Here is a 6,242-nt window from a genome sequence, read left to right as displayed (position 1 = left end):
TTTCAACGAAGAATGGGGGCCAGAAGCCCGCGAAAAGGATCGCATTTGAGCCCCCTTCAATCATTGGCGAACAACTACTACGCGTCCGATTATAACCAATCAGGACAAGAGTAACAAATGACGAAAATCTACCGAAATGTAAACAAAAAGAGCGACATAAACGGCGCAATGACACAAATAACTGGCGCAAGCGTTGCCAAATGCAGCCATATCCTCTACTGTAGTACATTTTATCTACTCTAGGACTCGGTACTCAGAGCACCTAGATGGCACCACTATCGGCCCAGCAGTAGGCACCACCATCCAAGCGGATAGCCCACAGCCGCAGCAGTCGACAAGACGGAATCCGTAACAGTACTCGAAAGACCGGCTTGGACCCCCCCCCCCCCCCGACACTATCGGATGACCTCACATGGAAGGGGAATTCTCAGATCGATTTGAAACTCTTTTAGGGCAGTCAAGGTGTCAAGGTGTCCTGAAAGCTGGACCGCCCTCACGAAATGATAGCCAAATTATAGCATACCTAGCTAATCTTAGCAATCTTACACTAACACGCATGCATAGTAATAACAAAATGGAGCAATGATATGACACTCCCGTATGGGTTGGCGAGTGTTGAGTTCTTTGTCTGTCACAACATTAGGTATGATGGCTCCCTGCATTTCTAGATCTCAAATTCCTTAGCTATACGACTGTCAACACATTATAAATGCATATTGTGAATGATTTAGTCATTCTTAACGCGAACACAAGCTTATAGGTATCCGGAATATTGGGGGGTACTGTACCCCCCAGGTAAATTATTGGGGGGTCCGGACCCCCGCGTACCCCCCTGTGGCGGAGCCCCTGACGAGAATTGCTAGCTGAATTACTGAGAAAACTGGTTGGCGCACATTAATTTCACCAGATTTCACAGACGATCAATTTTATCAAATTTGTTTACTATTTCACAGACTCATAGCTCGTATTTACCCATACCTACAGCTCCACAGTGATAGACGACTTCTCAGGAATTATGTCTGAACTAATTAATAAATTGCACGGTGTTTAATATTAACGTTACATCGTTGGTGTTCAAAACTTATTTTGAAAATATTACTCACATATCCAATACAATGTGCGCCAACCAGTTTTCTCAGTAATTCAGCTAGCAATTCTCGTGCTGTGTTGAAAAAGACGTTTACAGTGAGGGGCAAACTTAAGAAAAACGAACTATAGTCAAGATCGACGTAGCCAACGCGTTCAACTCGGTGCGGCGCGATGTCTTATTGGCATGCATCAAGCAGTGCTGTCCCGAAACCTACCACCTAGCCTATCAGGCCTACGGCGCACCAAGCGCTCTCATCATGGATGGCCAGGCAATCACCTCAGCATGTGGCGTGCAGCAAGGCGATCCCCTCGGGCCAGTCGCCTTCGCTCTAGCCATAGACCCCTGCGCCAAAGCTGTGACAGCGCCTCTGAACGTTTGGTATCTCGATGATGGTACAATCGCCGGCCCCGCCGACACAGTCGCATCTGACCTGGTAGCCCTTCGCTCAGCCCTGTCAGCAGCTGGCCTCAACCTGAATGCTGCGAAATGCGAAGTAGCCTTCCTCGGTGCACCAGACTCAGACCTCCGTGGTCCCGCTATAAGCGCCATCACAGCCGCTCTGCCGGACGTCAAGGAGACCCAGCTCGACAACCTTTTTCTGCTCGGGTCTCCTCTGACAGACGGTGGTATCGCGGCAGCTGGAGAGGCCGCCTCAGCACTGGTACGGAGGCTCTGCGACCGGTTGCGTGAGCTGGACAGCCACACAGCCGTTTTCTTCCTCGCTCACTACGCTTCCGCTCCGCGACTGACATACCTACTGCGCTCCGCACCAACCTTCAAGGAGGAACACACGCTCCGCGACACCGACGAGGTCGTTCGGAGTTGTCTTGAAGCCGTCTCGAACGTGGCCATCAGCCCTGAAGCGTGGGTACAGGCGTCCCTTCCTGTCAAACTCGGAGGACTCGGCGTTCGAGCAGCGAAAGAGCTAGCACTACCAGCCTACATCGCATCCCTAAACGCAGCCATGCCACTGATCGAGCTGATCTGCCCAGACGCGCCCAACGGAGAGCCCTCTACTGCCCTGGAGACAGCAGTTTGTGCATTTAGGCAGCAAACCGGATTGGCCGGGTCGTCAGCAGACATGCTCCCAACTGGAGATATGGCCAAGTCTCAGCGCGCCTGGGATACCCTTGCCGCGACAGTCACAAGGGACCGGCTGTTGCGCTCCGCCAACCACGTCCACCGCGCGCGCCTCCTCGCCGCCTGTCAGCCCCACACGGCCGCCTGGATACAGGCTATACCAGTGCCCGCTCTCGGTCTCCATCTAGACGAAGAGACCGTCCGTGTAACCGTCGCCTCGAGGCTCGGCGCCCCGATATGCGAGCCACATCGCTGCCGCCTATGCCACCGACAAGTCAGTGAGCTCGGTCTCCACGGATTATCTTGCCCGAAGAGTGCTGGGCGGCACCCACGACATGGCCACTTAAACGACGTCATGCGCCGTAGCCTGGCCAGTGCCGGCTTCCCGGCCGTCCTCGAGCCCGCCGGCCTTGACCGGGGAGACGGTAAAAGGCCAGACGGTCTGACAATCTTCCCGTTCCGAGATGGAAAGTGTCTAACATGGGACGTGACGTGTGTCGACACCTTCGCAGACACCGTCCTGGTGCAGTCAGCGCTGAATCCCGGCACGGCAGCGCGTCTGGCTGAAGAGCGCAAAAGGCAGCGTTACTCCGAACTAGCTCGACGCTACATATTCGAGCCAGTAGCACTGGAAACCAGTGGCGTGTACGGACCATCTGCTGCTGCCCTCGTCCAAGACCTGGGTCGACGCATATCCGCGCAGACTGGCGACCGGCGAGAGACGGCGTGGCTGAGACAACGGCTGTCAATAGCCATCGCCCGCGGTAACGCTGTCTCCATCTTGGCCACCGCTCCGTACACTGGTTCGGAGGCGGCACACAAAACGAGCCCGACCGCACAGTCTGGCTTCACAGTGCAGCCCCAAGCAGGTCAAAAGGCCCTCCAGCGCGCTCAAGAGCGCCAGGTGGTGCACGGAACAGCCGAGCTGGAGGTGACGGCGCGCCGGGAGGAGGACCAGCGCAGCCGCCCAAACGTCGAGTTTTGCAAAATGGCACCAGAGGAGGAGGTAGCGAGGTGGAAAAGGACTGCTGAGCAGGAGTCTCACGAGAGAAAACGGCGCTCCGAGCAGGGTCACGGTGTGTCCCACCACGGGCCACCGCTTGATGACGGTGCCGGCATTGGAAGAAGACCAGAACGCTCCCACTCACCTCCGCTTATCGTGGAACCGGGTAACGAGCAGCCCGACCTCCGAACTTGCGCCGCCCGTGTTCAGCCGCGAAACTCAACCACGCGCGGGCAACCAGAGCGCTGAAGTTCAGAATTCGGGCCGCTCTGCTCCTTCCATCGGACCCACGACACCAGCGCTCACCGGCCTCAAGAACCTCGGCAATATTTGTTACATGAACGCCGTGGTGCAGTGTGTCAACAGCACGCCCGGCCTGAGCGAGTTCCTTGTCCACCTGGACTGCACAAGCTACAGCGGCGAGCCGACGCACGGTGAAACGGTACAGGAGCTGGCCGCCATCGTCAAGGCGCTTTGGAGTGGACGTCACAAGTCAGAATCGCTGCACGACCTCAAAAACGCCATGGGCCGACGTCACGCCTGTTTCCGCGACTCGGCGCAGCAGGACGCACACGAGTTCCTCCTATGCCTCTTGAACTCTTTGCACGAGGAGCTGACCGACGCATCCCGAAAACAAATGCTCAGAGAGCAGGGTAATGACGGTGTCCCAGACTCCCGTGCCATCAAGCTCCTCCAGGACGACTCCCAGAGCCGCAACACCAGTCTCCGATCTCGAACCTGTTCGGGGGCCAGTACAAGTCCACGCTGCGCTGCGTCAGCTGCGGGAACCAGTCGGCGAAGTTTGAGGCATTTTCACACCTCTCCGTGCCGATGCCTGCCAGGGCCAGTCACTAGTCAGTGCTCGCTCCACGAGTGCATCCAGCTTTTTGTGGAGGGCGACACAATCAGCGGCTGGACTTGCCCGGAGTGTCAAAGCAGCGACGGGGCCACCAAGCGGCTTGACATCTGGCGTCTTCCACCAGTACTGATCGTCCACATACAGCGCTTCTACGACGACGGCGCGTGGAAGAAAAATCAGTCCAGCGTCCTTTTTCCGTTAAAAAACCTGGACATGTCACCGCATTTGGCTACCGAGGATGCGCACCAACAGCACCACAGCTTTCACCTGTACGGTGTGGTGAACCATTTCGGTTCCATTGACAGTGGCCACTACACACTTCTTACACAGCCTTCTGCCGCGCACCCAATACGGACAGATGGCACAAGTACAACGACCATCAGGTGCACGAACTGAGCGGGGGGAGCGTGCGAAGCTCGGCCGGATACTTGCTGTTTTACTCGGCCATCGACTGCAGCGGCTGTAGGCTCTGCCACTTCCGCCCGTAGCCGAGCGAACGTTCAGTTCGTCCTCCATTCTTGAGGACACTGTGAGTTTGTAACGTGACCGCAATGATTGTGTTATGAAAATATATTTTATTATTGTCTAAAAAAAAATAGATTAGCACCCGCGGATACGGATTTTGAGCAGTAATCGCCACGCATTTTGATTGTGGATCGCTCTTAACACGCGCAGTGGAAGGGTTGCCAGTATGTACTACGCCCAGTGGAAGGGGGGGGGCGGATGTCGCCCCCCCCCCCCTAAGATCTCAGCTCCCACTGGAGCTAGAAAGACGAAATTTGGAGGGTAGGTGGGGGCCATGGGGAACTCTGTTGCGTGTGAATTTCATGACCCTAGGTCAATTTCTTCAAGGTCAAATGAGGTCAAATGTGGTCAAATCTGCCATATGAGCGACTTTTTTGCGTTTACACGCCGATAACTCAAAAAGTTACCGGCCGATTTTCTTTTTTCTTTCACTATACGAAAGACCAAACATTTGTGAGTATATAACGTGAATTTCTAGTTAATCCAACAATAAATATGGCAGTTAGAAGCCTGCAAAGGGTAAGATGTCGCCGGCTGAAGCGGGATCGGCCGACGCGGGAAACGCGGCAATCACAATTTTGTGTTTACACACTCATAACTCAAGTTGTTACCGGCCGATTTTCAAAATTCTTTGACCATATGATTCCCTGTACATTTTTCAGTCTTCTCATCAAATTTGACGCGAATCTAATATAATCAGCGGTAAGGAGCGCGATGTAAAGACGGAACCGTCCCGCCCCGGCACAGTCTACAATTCAGGCGGCGCGTAACGGCTAGCGCCGGCCGCCGCGCCGCCGCGCCGCCGCGGAGGCAGGATGTTTGACTTTACATCGCTCTTACTAGAAAAGTTGTGAACCGATTTTCTTATTTCTTGCACGAGCAGATCCGCAATTCAATTCTGGGCAGGTAGCCAAAATTTCACATTAATATTTTGTTTGCGGCGCGAGTTATTGGCGAAAAACAGGAGGGGTGGGCGAAATCCGCCCCCCCCCCCTTCCACTGCGCGTGTTAAATGTAAATACAATACAGTACAATACAATATCATGGATATATGACTCACAGGATCGTGTGAAGCATCAATAGCTAGATGCCGCACCAGACTGGGAGTATCAGGCACATTTTATAATATGAATGACACTGACAATTTACACTGTCCTCCGTGTTAAGTCAACTGCTGGTGCCACTGTATGACTGTGTCCCGTTTACTGACCTGTCCTGTTTTGATCTGATCTGTTGCAGGATGGCAGTGACCTGCAGGAAACTGAGGACACTGTTCATTAAATCCTCAACTGAAAACTGCAAGGCTGTCCTGACTGCCCTGCACGAGACAGACCTGGGATGGGGCCATGATCGGCATCGCACTATGAATCTCTATGTCCCCAGTAAGTACCGGCGTCTCTGACCACCCACGCCAGCTGACACGGCGCCACCGGCCTCTCGGACACACACACTGACGCACGTGACGTCACCATTACTAATGTCAAGAGGTACACTCGGGGGCAGATTGATGTTCCACCTCCCCCTTATACCCATCGGGCTCCCATGGCTCAGCAGTGGCTGCTGCCAGTGTTGCCTGCCCTCAGCACTGCTCAGCACTGTCTGCCAGTGCCAGTGCTGCCACTGGCAGCAGCCAGTGCTGAGCCATGGGAGCCTGATGGGTAGGGAGTGGTGGAACATCAATCTGC

The sequence above is a fragment of the Amphibalanus amphitrite genome, unplaced genomic scaffold (genome assembly GCF_019059575.1).
Source record: "Amphibalanus amphitrite isolate SeventyFive unplaced genomic scaffold, NRLGWU_Aamphi_draft 000837F_arrow, whole genome shotgun sequence".
In the NCBI taxonomy this organism is placed as follows: Eukaryota; Metazoa; Arthropoda; class Thecostraca; order Balanomorpha; family Balanidae; genus Amphibalanus; species Amphibalanus amphitrite.
Note: the sequence above shows the minus strand (reverse complement) of the source record.